Here is a 15,615-nt window from a genome sequence, read left to right on the forward strand (position 1 = left end):
CCCGATCAGCCTGATTGTATCGCAGCCGCCCAGTAAGTCCTCCTGGGGTACGCACAGGCTGCACACACTGGGAAATCATTCGATGAGCGGCTGGCAGATGGATTTGCTTCACTTCGCAGCGTGGCAATATTTTTGCAAGCCATGCTAAACAATTTGCAAGCTTGCATGGGGCAGGATTTCTCTATGGCGATGAGCCCTGAAAATTAGCAGCCTTGCGGTCAGGTCTGAATCAGGCCCATAGTATGAACATAAGAGACGAGGATGGTGAAACAGATCCTTTACCCAGAAAACCTGACGGTAGCATGTGTGACAGAGAACAAATGCGAGGCACTGGCTGGGTTGCGGCATCTATATCTAACTGCATGAATAAAGACGTATTTGTGCTGCTGGATAAGATACGGCATTGTGTACTAAGGATCTAAGGAAACAGACACATTGTAACATCTGAGTGTGTGTGATGTGTGTGACTGTATCAACACGCTCATGGCATTTACACATTCACACTCTGGGGGAAATGTAATAGGATGAGAGATTCAGAAAGTGAGAGATGTGGTAAGAAATCTTTTTTTTTTTTTTAAAGCGGCAATCATTTACACTGCAAAACCAGTTTCATTTTGAAGTGTAAATGATTGGCGCTTTAAAAACACTTTCTGACTCCTATTAAATTTCACCCAAAATGTGGATGTAGAACCTGACAGACAACACAGGACACATGAAGGGCCTTATTCAGAGTCAGTCTTAACTCCAGTTATGACGGTCGTCTCAAAATGGCGTTATTTTGTACTGTGCAACTTTTCCCAAGCTGTGTTTTTATATCTGTAGCCTGACATCTCTCACTATAGCTAGGGGCCCTCACTGTAACTTAGGGCACTCACTGTAACTAGGGGCCCTCACTGTAACTAGGGGCTCTCACTGTAACTAGCGGCTCTCACTGTAACTAGGGGCTCTCACTGTAACTAGGGGCTCTCACTGTAACTAAGGTCCCTCACTTACTGTAACTAGGGGCCCTCGCTGTAACTAAGGGCTCTCATTTACTGTAACTATGGGCTCTCATGTAACTAGGGTCTCTCACTGTAACTAAGGTCCCTCACTCACTGTAACTATGGGCTCTCAATGTAACTAAGGACTTTAATTTACTGTAACTATGGGTTCTCAATGTAACTAAGGACTCTCATTTACTATAACTAGGGGATCTCACTGTAACTAAGGGCTCTCACTGTCACTAAGGGCTCTCACTTACTGTCACTAAGGGCTCTCACTGTCACTAAGGGCTCTCACTGTCACTAAGGGCTCTCACTTATTGTAACTAGGGGCTATCAATGTAACTAAGGACTCACTTACTGTAACTAAGGGCTCTCACTGTAACTAAGAGCTCTCACTTACTGTAACTAGGGTCTCACTGTAGCTAAGAGCTCTCATTTACTGTAACTAGGGTCTCTCACTGTAACTAAGAGCTCTCACTTACTGTAACTAGGGTCTATCACTGTAACTAAGAGCTCTGACTTACTGTAACTAGGGTCTATCACTGTAACTAAGAGCTCTCACTTACTGTAACTAGGGTCTCTCACTGTAACTAAGAGCTCTCACTTACTGTAACTAGGGTCTATCACTGTAACTAAGACCTCTCACTTACTGTAACTAGGGCCTCTCACTTAATGTAAGTAAGGGCTCTCACTGTAACTAGGGTCTCTCACTTAATGTAACTAAGGGCTCTCACTGTAACTAGGGTCTCTCACTTAATGTAACTAAGGGCTCTCACTGTAACTAGGGGCTCTCACTTAATGTAACTAAGGGCTCTCACTGTAACTAGGGTCTCTCACTTAATGTAACTAAGGGCTCTCACTGTAACTAGGGTCTCTCACTTAATGTAACTAAGGGCTCTCACTGTAACTAGGGGCTCTCACTTAATGTAACTAAGGGCTCTCACTGTAACTAGGGGCTCTCACTTAATGTAACTAAGGGCTCTCACTGTAACTAGGGCATACCCTCCAACATGACCCATCCCATTAGGTACAAAATGCTCTGTTCCTGGACTTCCCTGCCAGTGACAGTTACAGATGTGAGCCTACAGCACAGTCCAATATTCAAAGAGGGGGGGTCACATCAACTCTCAGTGATGTTTGGGATGGCAGCTGGTGTGGCTCCCCTTTTTGAATATTGGACTGTGCTGCAGGCTCACATCTGTAACTGCCACTGGCAGGGAAGTCCAGGAACAGAGCATTTTGTACCTAATGGAATGGGTCATGTTGGAGGGTATGCTAGGGGCTCTCACTTACTGTAACTAGGGGGTCTCTCACTGTAACTAAGACCTCTCACTTACTGTAACTAGGGTCTCTCACTGTAACTAAGAGCTCTCACTTACTGTAACTAGGGTCTATCACTGTAACTAAGAGCTTTCACTTACTGTAACTAGGGGGTCTCCCACTGTAACTAAGACCTCTCACTTACTGTAACTAGGGTCTATCACTGTGGGCCTGATCAACCAATAGGCTGATGAGGCTGTGGCCTGGAGAGCTGGGCCTGGGACACTGCGGCTGGAAGCCACGGTGGGGTGGGGGGAGGGGGGGCATCTCTGCAGTTTCCATGGCCCGCCGTATTCTAGAAGACAGACACTAGAGGTCCTACTAAACGTATTGCAAGCCCGTCGGCAGGTGTACCTCGACATATTGCATTAGCTATGCAGCACAGCAAATGCCTGATATATTGGAGCATGTGGCTGTGTATACAAGCGATCTGTCAACTGCTGGTGCACAGGGATCGCCAGTGATTGACAACTCAACTGGTCAGGTATATTTAAATGTTGTGATGTTTATATGATTTAATGGTACCGCCCCTTCCATGTTATGTGTGGTCTGCATGTTAACGAGTACCGGTAGCAGCTGAGAGCCCGTACAAAGCTATGGCATGATCTTGCCGCATCCCCTCACGTAGTTCTAATATGCATGATACAGAAATACATGTACATGTAGACCTAAGGGTTCATAGAAACTAAATAGGAGGCCCATCTGGAGAGGCTGCAAGGCACCTCCTAGCCCAGTGGTTCCCAAACTGTGTGCCGTGGCTCCCTGGGGTGCCTCCGTACACATGCAGGGGTGCCCTGGGTTGGTGGTCCAGGACCAATTCAAATTATTAATGGCTAATTATTTATGAGTAAAACAAGTGCTGGTGGCTGCCAATTATAAAATGTGTATAAACAGAAGCAAAGCCTGCCCTTTACCACATAACTGACCCTAAGAATTGCATATAAACCCAATCTAATAAAAAAAAAATTGGCCTAGGGGTGCCGTGAAAATTTTTTTGATACTCTAGGGTGCCGTGAATCAAAAAAGATTGGGAACCCCTGTCCTAGCCTCTAGTTACTCACTGGTCTGACGCCTGTATAGAATGATAAGAAATTCACAGAATTAATGAGGAACACAGATCACTAGATAAACATTGCTGGCATGCCAACGGTCACCTCCAGAGAAGGGATCAGAGAGAACCCACCACCCTGCTTCTGCTTCATTCACACTGCTCATCCCTTGTTCCCAACCTTCATTCTCACACTGCTCATCCATATTCTTCCTATTCCCAATCTTCATTCTAACACCGCTCATCTCTATTCTTCCCATTTCAAATCTTCATTCTCACACCGTTCATCCATATTCTACTCATTCCGAAGCTTCATTCTCACACTGCTCATCCCTATACTTCCAATTCCCTACCTTTATTCTAGCATTGGTCATCCCTATTCTCCTCCTTCCCAACCTTCATTCTCACACTGCTCATCCCTATACTTGCCATTCCCAACCTTTATTCTCACACACCGCTCATCCATATTCTACTCATTCCCAACCTTCATTCTCACACCGCTCATCCATATTCTACTCATTCCCAACCTTCATTCTCATACTGCTCATCCCTATTTTTCCCATTCCCAACCTTCATTCTCACACTACGCATCCCTATACTTCCCATTCCCAACCTTCATTCCCACACTACGCATCCCTATACTTCCCATTCCCAACCTTCATTCTCACACTGCTCATCCCTATTCTCCTCCTTCCCAACCTTCATTCTCACACTGCTCATCCCTATACTTGCCATTCCCAACCTTCATTCTCACACTGCTCATCCCTATTCTTCCCATTCCAAATCTTCATTCTTACACTGCTCATCAATAATCTGAATTCCTACCTTCACACTGTTCATCCCTAGTCTACTCATTCCCAACCTTCATTCTCACTCTGCTCATCCCTTTTGTACTCACTCTCACACTACTCTACCCGTAGTAGTTCTTCTGTGCTATCAATTTGTTTCTATAAATATACTGTTCATTCCTACACTGTACATATCTACACGTCATTTACACATTGTTTACAGTATATCTACACTGCTCATTGCCTATCAGTACTACTCATCCGTACAATCCTCATTCATCCACTGTGACTGCTCGTCTGTGGACACTGGTGATTCCCATAGCAACACTCAGTAATTCTGTATCAAGCAGAGGGAGATTATAGTAGTCATGGCAATCTATAGGTGACAGGCTCAGTCTGAATCTTTGAAATTTAGGTGGTGACCTGAAAAAGGTGGTATTTTTCCCATATCCTGTTGGTTTCTTCTGTGTTCTTTTTTGGTTACCATTTGTGATATATGATGATCCTTTTGTTTATGACATTATTACAGTGTTTTTTTCTGTGTTTTTTTTTGTTTTCAAAGAACCAAGTTAGACCCAATAGAAATTGCTCACCCCTCCGCACAGGTTTAGTCTAATACATTTATGTCTGTTTCAGACAGGGATAGTTCATCCCATCCGTGCCCAAGGGGTCCGGTATACAGGGCAGTAAACAGGATGGTAAATTGGCTGATAGTATTGCCAAAGTCAGTTTTGTGGGGACTTAGGTGGGACGGGGTAATAATGGGAGCTGAGGTGGATGGCAGCTATTAGCAGTGGGCAAATGGAAGGCCACTAATAACTTGGGGGGGGGGGGGGTATGAAGGCTAAACTGGTGGCTAAGGTGGCAAGGGGCTGTTATTGGAAGGTAGACTTAGTGGACGGGGCTAATAGCGCTTTACTGAGTTGAGTATGGTCATTGGACAGTGATGGCCAGCAGCCATTGTGAGACAGCTTTGATGGTTGTTGTGCAATTGCAGCTGATGCTGGATTTCACACATGTGCAAAACGTGCTGTGCTACAGACACTGCTTCTGGGGATACGCACCATCGGATGAGCACAGGAAGGAGGAGGTTGATGTTTGGCAAGCATCACAACCCCGACATTGAATGGAACGTTGAGCTGGGAACATCGAGGGTTGTCAACCATTGGCTCCTGTTGTCCATCTCTAGACAGAGTTGTAAGGGGTTCAAAACTCATGTTAGAGGTGGGAGGGGGCTAATAATGGGGGAGATAAGTTGGGAAGGTGGCTAATTTTGGGTATGGTAAGGTGTGAGGGGGGTTAATGATGGGGCTGAGGTGACTGAGAGGTATTAGCATAGGGGTGGGTGAGAGGGTAAATGCAGAGGTTGGAAGGGGCTGAGAACTTAAGGCTAAATTGGTACTGGGGGCTAATAACTAGGGGGTAAACTGATGGTCAGTTTCTTTCGGAAGCTGCAAGAGACTCACAATTTTTGGGGGTAATACCCTGCAGCCCCTGGAGGTTAGATGGCTCCCCCTAGGAAGAGGGCAGAATGGTGTGGTAATTATTATCAATCATGGGGGTGTGGCAAAATGATCGGAATTGAGCCATTTGGCTCCACCCCCTCACTGCAGGACTGAGAATCACTGGGGGTGGGGCCTAATGATGTCACAGTTTGGATTTCCCCAGCGAGAAAATGTAAACGTAGGTTTTAAATATGGGTTTAGTATTTACAACATCTGTTTTATATCTTCACTCCATGGAAGATATGTGAGGTGTGATTATATTCATGCAACCCTTTATCTTGCTGCTAATAAAGTGGAGTTATATATCGCTAATTATCAAAGGGGTACATTTACCAGGCATGGATTTTGTTATTTTGTGTTGATTTTGAAACAGAATAGTACAGAAATAATGAATCCTGTCCCTGTCAGGCGCGTTTGGCAGACGCTCTGCACTGTGCCGGCTTCATTATGTCTAAAATATATAAATAACCCCACCCGCTTCCAGGATCTTGGCAGAACAAATACTGTGATGGCAGCAGCTGTATTACACTGTTGTCATAGTATACCGGACTCTCTGATAATGACCAAGGGGTCCTATGAAAGCCCCCCCCCCCCTACCCTATGCACTCTGTGTTTGTGTGTGGGGGGGGGGGGGGCAGAGTGGCAGCAGGTGGGTCAGGGTAGAGGGCAGCAGAGGGATCAGGGTATGGGGTAGAGTGGCAGCAGAAGGAGAAGGGCACAGAGCAGAGTGGCAGCAGAGGGAGCAGGGTACAGGGCAGAGTGGCAGCATGGTGCAGGGCAGAGTAGCAGCAGAGGGAGCAGGGTAGAGGGCAGAGTGGCAGCAGAGGGATCAGGGTACAGGTCAGAGTGGCAGCAGAAGGAGCAGGGTATGGGGCAGAGTGGCAGCGCAGGGATCAGGGTAGAGGGCAGAGTGGCAGCAAAAGGAGCAGGGTACAGGTCAGAGTGGCAGCAGAAGGAGCAGGGTAGAGGGCAGAGTGGCAGCAGAGGGATCAGGGTAAGTAGAAGCAGAAGGAGCAGGGTATGGGGCAAATTAACAGCATGGTGCAGGGCATAGTGGCAGCAGTGACAACAGTACAGGAAAGGATGGCACCAGCCAGCACAGTAGGCAGCACAGTGAATGAGTGTCCCAACTGTCCCATTTTCACGGGACAGTCCCATTTTTTGGGATCGTCCCATGTCTCACGCAGGGCCAACACGGTGGAAGTGTGTGTGTGTGGGGGGTGCAGTTGGGAGACCCCCCTGTCAGTGCAGTGAATAGATTCTGTGCGCATGTGCCCAGCACCTATTCAGGGAGTCAGAGGGGACAGGGGGCATGGCCATCAGCTTTTACAGCTCTGGCTATGCCTCACTATCTGCAAAACAGCGGCGTGGCTTCGTGGTCACAGGCATCCCCGTGAGGCCACAACAGGTGGAATAAAATCGATGCATTTTTGGGGGGCGCTACCTGGTTTTAATAATATGATCTCTTTTATAGGTCAACATCATGACATTGTGTGGTGCATCCTCTCCTCATTCATATCAGCATTTATTTACACTGTATGCATGTAGAAAATCCCAGAGGACAGCTGTGCGGTAAGGGTTGGTCTTTGCGATGATAGGTATTCCGGGGCTATGTCCGTCCCTGCAATGTGCTGAGCTGGGCGCCTGGGGGCCTGCGCATGCGAGGATAGCGCTGCCCACCCCGCTGTGCAGAGATTTGGGTGGGGTGTGTTCAATCTGAGAACTAAATTGCAGTGTAAGAATAAAGCAGCCAATATTTACCCTGCACAGAAACAAAATAACCCAAATGCAACTCTCTGCACATGTTACATCTGCCCCACCTGCAGTGCCCGCGGTTTTGTCTATTAAAGCAGGAGTTTGCTTGTGCTAACCAACCTGTATCACTCCCATAATGCAAGTGAAAGGTGTTGAACGTCTAAGAAGCCACCTCCACACTATCACCCGAGGTTCTGGAAAGTCGGTACTGCTGTGTCGCACCGGCCCTGGCTGTCACCGCCGGGATTAACAGGTTGGTTTTGTCCCTGTGCAATGTTTATAGAGGCGATTACCCAGCAGCACTTGTTAGTAATGGATGTGAGAGCCCCCTGGTGTCTCTGGGACACAAGAAGCAGGTCCAGCTCTAGTGTCCAGGCCCTTGGCGGCAGTTGTGCTGTCACAGGCTGGGAAGGACTGCAGGCAGAGGTTATGAAAGTAATGTGGAAAAGTTTTGTTTTTTTCTGAGTTGTGGACAGACGAGAGGATCCTGACGAAGCCTCAGTGTGTCAGATGGGAGTGGGGAGCCTGGGAGGAGGTGAATGGCCACTCACTGGAGAGGGGAGGAGAGAGCAAAACAGAAACTCATTGAAACGTGTAGAATGAGGCACACACACAACTGCAGCTCTACACACTAAGCGTGCAAGGTAAGTGTGACTGTCTCTGTGCCTGCTCATGTACAGATCGCAGCCTACAAACCCTGCTTTCCTGTGCAGCAGCCCTCTCCCAGGTAGCCAGGGATGAAAGGGTTAATGATCGTGGCTGGAGGGTACAGCGTTGTGTTATAGGGCGGTGCTATAGAAGTAGTGGTAGATACATGGACTGGTCCCACCAGCAGATGTGGCAGTGCATATCCGAGCCTGGGAAAGACAGAAATAAACAGGGAGTACATGCAGTCCTATGCATACAGATGAAATAAGGAACTGTGCCCCAGAGACTGTTCCATGTCACTTGGAGGAGGAGACCGGGGCTATCTGGAGGAACTTCAGTCCCCTGGTCCTTGGCCTGATAGTTTTTGTATCTTCTTCTGTGTCAGCAAAAAGATTACAGAAATCAATGTTTTCCTTCTTGTTTATCTGCTCAGAGGTGGCTGACGGTGGAAGGAATTTATTTACAAGTGCAAAGTTGGCTAATCTGCAGAACAGCCAACACCCCCCACCATATGAGATGAGTTATACCCCTTTTCCACTACTCAGATAACCCGGATCGCATTGGAAATGGCTCCCCAAAAAATGACCAAGATCAATTTACCGGCAATCTTACCCTGGTCTCGAACGGAGTTGAACCTGAGTAATGCGTTAGTGGAAATGCGGGTAACGATGAAACGTGGTCATTGGAGCTTCTGGGGGATCTTTTGTGACCTTATCTTTATGAGTCTGAAAAAAGTAAATTTTGATTGACATTCATAGGCTTTCACAGGGCTTACCCGGGTTCAATGGAGACAGGACCAACCCGGGAATCACCTGGGTTGTAGTGCCGTAGAAATGGACCTAGTATTTAGGTGGACAGTGGTATTAATGGCACGGTGCTGTTATGCATTAATCAATGTCTGTTGTTTGCTCAGTGATTGGAAATTATGTCTTCTGATGTCATCTGGCATAAAGTGTCACTGTGCAATAATTGCATTCTGTCCCTTCTCTGTCCTTTCATATCTGGCATAATGTGCCACTGTATCGTATCTGGCATAATGTGCCACTGTGCAATAATAGCATTCTGTCCCTTCTCTGTCCTGTATCTGGCATAAAGTGTCACTGTGCAATAATTGCATTCTGTCCCTTCTCTGTCCTGTATCTGGCATAAAGTGTCACTGTGCAACAATAGCATTCTGTCCCTTCTCTGTCCTGTATCTGGCATAAAGTGTCACTGTGCAATAATTGCATTCTGTCCCTTCTCTGTACTGTATCTGGCATACAGTGTCACTGTGCAATAACTGCATTCTGTCCCTTCTCTGTCCTGTATCTGGTATAAAGTGTCACTGTGCAATAGTTGCATTCTGTCCCTTCTCTGTCCTGTATCTGGCATAAGGTGTCACTGTGCAATAACAGCATTCTGTCCCTTCTCTGCCCTGTATCTGGCATAAAGTGTCACTGTGCAATAATAGCATTCTGTCCATTCTCTGTCCTGTGTCTGGCATAAAGTGTCACAGCAATAACAGCATTCTGTCCCCTCTCTGTCCTGTATCTGGCATAAAGTGTCACTGTGCAATAATTGCATTCTGTCCCTTCTCTGTCCTGTACTGTATCTGGCATAAAGTGTCACAGCAATAACAGCATTTTGTCCCCTCTCTGTCCTGTATCTGGCATAAAGTGTCACTGTGCAATACCAGCATTCTGTCCCTTCTCTGTCCTGTACTGTATCTGGCATAAAGTGTCACTGCAATAACAGCAAGTGTCACTGTGCAATAATTGCATTCTGTCCCTTCTCTGTACTGTATCTGGCATACAGTGTCACTGTGCAATAACTGCATTCTGTCCCTTCTCTGTCCTGTATCTGGTATAAAGTGTCACTGTGCAATAGTTGCATTCTGTCCCTTCTCTGTCCTGTATCTGGCATAAGGTGTCACTGTGCAATAACAGCATTCTGTCCCTTCTCTGCCCTGTATCTGGCATAAAGTGTCACTGTGCAATAATAGCATTCTGTCCATTCTCTGTCCTGTGTCTGGCATAAAGTGTCACAGCAATAACAGCATTCGGTCCCCTCTCTGTCCTGTATCTGGCATAAAGTGTCACTGTGCAATAATTGCATTCTGTCCCTTCTCTGTCCAGTACTGTATCTGGCATAAAGTGTCACAGCAATAACAGCATTCTGTCCCCTCTCTGTCCTGTATCTGGCATAAAGTGTCACTGTGCAATACCAGCATTCTGTCCCTTCTCTGTCCTGTACTGTATCTGGCATAAAGTGTCACTGCAATAACAGCATTATGTCCCTTCTCTGCCCTGTATCTGGCATAATGTGTCACTGTGCAATAATAGCATTCTGTCCCTTCTCTGCCCTGTATCTGGCATAATGTGTCACTGTGCAATAACAGCATTCTGTCCCTTCTCTGTCCTGTACTGTATCTGGCATAAAGTGTCACAGCAATAACAGCATTCTGTCCCCTCTCTGTCCTGTATCTGGCATAAAGTGTCACTGTGCAATAATTGCATTCTGTCCCTTCTCTGTCCTGTACTGTATCTGGCATAAAGTGTCACTGCAATAACAGCATTCTGTCCCTTCTCTGTCCTGTATCTGGCATAATGTGTCACTGTGCAATAATTGCATTCTGTCCCTTCTCTGTCCTGTACTGTATCTGGCATAAAGTGTCACTGCAATAACAGCATTCTGTCCCTTCTCTGTCCTGTATCTGGCATAATGTGTCACTGTGCAATAATAGCATTCTGTCCCTTCTCTGCCCTGTATCTGGCATAAAGTGTCACTGTGCAATAATAGCATTCTGTCCCTTCTCTGTCCCTTCTCTGTCCTGTGTCTGGCATAAAGTGTCACTGCAATAACAGCATTCTGTCCCTTCTCTGTCCTGTCCTGTGTCTGGCATAAAGTGTCACAGCAATAACAGCATTCTGTCCCCTCTCTGTCCTGAATCTGGCATAAAGTGTCACTGTGCAATAATAGCATTCTGTCCCTTCTCTGCCCTGTATCTGGCAGGACTTTCCCTGGCGCTCTGGAACTCCGTACAGAGATACATGTCTTACGCCGGCTGCGTGTTTGTTGCTGTTATATCTGATTATCTTGAGTACTTCTGGAGAAAAGTGCTGTGTACATAATATGAAGTGTAATTGACACATGCAACCTGCCCACTTTAAGAGGTTGATATGCACAATAGTGTTAGGTCATTTATTATAGTATGTTCAAACGTGCTGCCGAGGCTGTAACCAACTCAGTGTATTGTACTGGGCAAGTCAAGTGTGGCTGACATTCTCCATATTCCTGGCAGCAGACTGACCTCCTGTCCCTATACCACGTTCTCCCCAGAGAGCAGCGGTAATCCCTGCCTCCATCCCTCTTTGTCACTCACCACCCTGGTCTCCCCCTTTTTATCCCACCCCCTCATCACATCACAATAGGGACCAGTACGTTCTCCTCCTACACCCAATCCCACCCCTCCGCATATCTGCTGCTCACCCCAGCAGCACTAACTGTGCCCTCTACCCCTTCCATATCTGAGTCCTCCTTCCTCCCAGCCCAGTCACCTGCAGGGTGCAGGGCAGGACAATGCAGCCAGAGGGCTCTGCTCTTTTCCTTCCCTGTGTTGCCTAATCCTCATGTTTTCTAGAATCTTCATGTCTAATCTGGAGAGTACATACAAGGGGGCAGCGGAGCAGCGGATTCGGCCCCTCTGTCAATGGTGGGGGTCTGCCCATGCGCATTGGCGTTAATGTGCACTTGCAGGACCCCACCGCAGCGAGCGCCTTCAACGACATACTCACTGATTGACAGCCAGAGGGCATTCTGGGGAGGAGACTAGGAGTTTTATAAGTGTGCCCACAAAAATGGTGTGCGCACCCAGAGAAGCACTGGGTGGGCCCCATTGACTGCAGGGGTTCCCCCGACCTGCTAGGGGCGGCCCATAAGGTCACATGACATCAGCACCCGCCCCCAAGTCCTGGGCTATGTTTTGGCTGCGAACTAAGGAAAAATCATTCGGTGGTAAGTAGCCGTCGATGGATTTTTCCTCGGTGCGGGCACTTGCAAGCGTATGTGTTAAGAGAACACATCCGTGTGCAGCGTAATGAGGGGATTCGGCCGGCGGTGCGGCACTAACCTGCTTGCTGAATTACCCTCAAGGTCTCCTGGGTGTAGCATAAAAAAGAGTCTTTGACCCCGGGGTGCACCTCATCCTCTATTACTCTGTATCTCCTCATACTGCTAGTTGGGAGCACGTCTCCTCTACAGCCAGGTTATACAGTACCACAGCGGGTCACTTCCAAGGGATCTCGCTGTCTGAGAACAGGTGTGGTAATTATATAATATATATATACAGTAATTACTGACTGAATGTAGAATCTTCTCATGTAGGACATTTCCTCCTCGTTGTATTGAGGGGTTCATTTACTAAGACTTGGAGAGAGATAAAATGGACAGAGATTTAGTACAATTCCACCATGTTCTGAACTATCATTTTTCAAACAAACCCTGTCACATGGCAGCTAGGAGCTGATTGGCTGGTACATAGACCTCTAAATCCCTGATTCGTCAATGAATCCCGAGGCCAGAGAAATGATGGGGATGGATGTTAGGTGTACTCCCACCTGACTTACAATCCTGTCATGTACCCTAGCCCTGATCTTCCATGTTCCTGACCATTATGGGGAAAAGTATCGAGTCTTAGAGAGAGATAAAGTGGAGAGGAGTCTATTTATAGAGCAGAGAAAAACCCTGTATGCGGAAGACAGGACTTTCCTCTGCTTACTGCCATTCACAGAGCTGGTTTTCTGTGGAGAAGATCCTGACTTGTCCTGTGTGGCCCCTGCTTCGTACACACCCGGACTAGGGTGAGGGGGGGGGGGGTGCAGGGACACTGTACCAAGGGGGCCCTCTCCCTAAGGGGCCTCCCCAGCCAGAGCAGTACACTGTGCACTGTTACATAGAGAAGCGCACTGCATCTTGTACTGCACAGAAGCCTCCGCGCACTACCACTCCTATCCACTGCCCACAAGTTACAGGATCAGCTGTTTCGGATTCTTATCGCAACCTCTGGCCTCTCGCTGCAGCTCAGTGGCAGTGCTCCTTTGTCGCTGCAGTCACCAGCCAAATCCCTGGAGACCCAGCAGCACCTCAGCACCTGACAGGGAAGCTCTTATGACACCCATGTGTGACCACTGTCCTTTGCAGCAGTGATACCCCTTTCACACTTACAAAAATATCCCAGGTTTTTGCACATGAACGCGCATCAACCCGGGATTTAGCTCAGTGTGAAAGGGTCTTGAAAGAATATCCCGGGATGAACATCCCAGGATTGCTAGCCAGGTCCTGACCTGGATAGATTCCTGAATCGACCCATGATGTGGTCAGTGTGACTGGTCCCGTACCCGGGAGTGGGTACACGGGACTTTAAAAAAGCTGCTAATTGGAGCTTTATTGGGCTCACAAATGCTGATGTCATCTTTCAGAGCCCTGGAGTCCATTTCTAATGACATGTATATGTATTTTCAGGGATTTCCTGGGATCAGTGTGAATGGGACTTTCCCGGGTCGATCCCAGGTCAGAGTGCAGTGTGAAAGTGACATCAGTGACAGCACCCCCATTAATGTTGCAGTGTAGGCAGCTGCTTATTCCTAGCTATTGCTAACAAGAAGAGGATGGTCAGAGGATTGGGGTGTGGGCCCCCCTGTATTAATTGCCCCGGGCCCCCATACTAGTATGGTGATTGCGATTTAGTAAAAGGTAGGAGATATCCGCTTTCTGATTCTCCTGTGTGTTCAGATCCGCTGTCCCGGGATGGCGTAATCTGAACACAAATGCTAACGCGTCTCTCTGCCCGGCACCTTGCACTTGCTCCGCCCCCTTGCTCTCCTAGCAGTCCATGCAGCCTCCCTTGGCCTCTTCACAGAACAGAGAGAGATAAAGTGCATAAAGATAAACTACCAACCAATCAGCTCCTGTCCTCTCTGTCTGGGGAGGAATAATGTGGATGGAGATAAACTACCAGCCAATCAGCTCCTAACTGCCATGTTACAGGCTATGTTTTAAAACTGACAGAAGCTGGTTGGCTGGTACTCCACCCACTTTATCTCTCTCCAAGACTTAGTGCATAGACCCCAAAGTGGAGACAGATAAAGTACCAGCCAATGCGCTCCGAACTATCATTTTTCAAACACAGCCTGTAACATGGCAGTTAGGAGTTGATTTGTTACTACTTTATCTCACTCCAAGTTTGGATAAATCAACCCCAATGACACATTGCTGGCTACCATCAGGGATATCCTGAAAACATGCCCTGCTAGCACTTGATGCCAAAGGATTTGTTGATCTCTCCATGATGACAGCAGAACACCATAGCAAATGTTGTGAAATGAGGAGTAGGTTTGATAGGTTTGTTTTGGTCTCTGCAGGCTACTGTAGTTGTCTTCCTCTGCAGGTCTGTCGGTGCGCCTCTGTTCTGATCGTTACAGTAACAGATGTGTCTACGTCATTTGTTACTGTGGTTATATTGATCCGTCTCCTTAGGTTATTTTATATTGATTGCATTGATGCTTTTTTTTCAGTTGAGTTTATTCTGTTTTACTTGTTGGTGCTGTATATTGTATTTATCAGTGAGGCAGAGACTCTGCCTTTAGCATGTTTTGCTGGTCTTTGCTTATTTCGGAGATTATATGTAACTAGTACGCCCGCTTGAAGCAAATGCTTTGAAAGCTAGTAAGGCATCGAATAGTACTTGATTGTCTCTTTGGGAGAAAGAGATGTAGTTTCACTTGCTGCCAACAGATGGCAGTGTTTCGGTGACACATTGACACTAGACATATATATATATAAATAATCTAAATTAAATGCTTTATATTTTATCTCTAAATTATCTTATCTACAACAATTGGTCGCCGTTATCTTTTTACATTGCTACCTGTAAACCTCTAAGTAACGTACCATTACTTTCACTAAAAGATAGGCTGACACCTTTTCAACAAAAGGGAATATTATTGTGAGTTACCATCCATTCCGCACAAGTGGCGCCTCTTATCCAAAACAAACATATATATATATATATATATATATATATATATATATATATACATATATGATATGGTATAGTTTTTGCATCGGAAGCGTAATGTCTGACACCAGAAACTCGCACTTGGAAACAATTACATCATAATATTTCTGACCACTGATAAAAAAATGACATCATCGCTGGCATTCGTGCACTTGCTGTCTAACATGCATCCTGATCGTCCGGTTGCGGATATTCAGGGGGCAAGCTGGGGGGGGGGCAGTAATGACCAGCGTTCCCGACAACTGGTGCATGATGTCCCTGTTTTCTGGGAATGCCGAGACCAATATCTGCGTCTTGCTGCAATGACCAATATAAGTAGCCCCTGGCTCACTCGGTTGGCTGTTTTCGCAGAGCGATCCAATGCTGCTTCTTAGGACACCACAGCGGATCACAGAAGCCGGCAGGAGACATCTACTTACACAGTACGCCACCTACTGCATTGTCAAATGTTTGAATAGCTGCTGGCTGTATCTGAATCAGGCCCATTGTCACCAGCCTTCTCTGGGTGTACCGG

The 15,615-nt window shown here is 46.9% G+C and overlaps 1 protein-coding gene across 4 annotated transcripts in view; it reads left to right on the top strand.

The window, feature by feature from the left end:
- The window catches only part of SLC29A1 (solute carrier family 29 member 1 (Augustine blood group)), a 70,120-nt gene that overhangs the window by 4,072 nt on the left and 50,433 nt on the right, over nucleotides 1–15,615 (top strand). Inside the window, exon 1 of one of the 4 annotated variants that reach the window (XM_083175388.1) lies at nucleotides 7,771–8,043. The exons of 1 other annotated variant lie outside the window; for it this stretch is intronic. The gene's annotated coding sequence lies outside the window, so the exon portion shown is untranslated. Of the gene's footprint in view, nucleotides 1–7,770; nucleotides 8,044–8,331; nucleotides 8,710–15,615 lie in introns of those variants that run through there. 2 more of the 4 variants (XM_083175380.1, XM_083175387.1) reach the window with 2 other exon arrangements.

The sequence above is a fragment of the Crinia signifera genome, chromosome 3, assembly GCF_055691185.1.
Source record: "Crinia signifera chromosome 3, ASM5569118v1, whole genome shotgun sequence".
NCBI classification, from domain to species: Eukaryota; Metazoa; Chordata; class Amphibia; order Anura; family Myobatrachidae; genus Crinia; species Crinia signifera.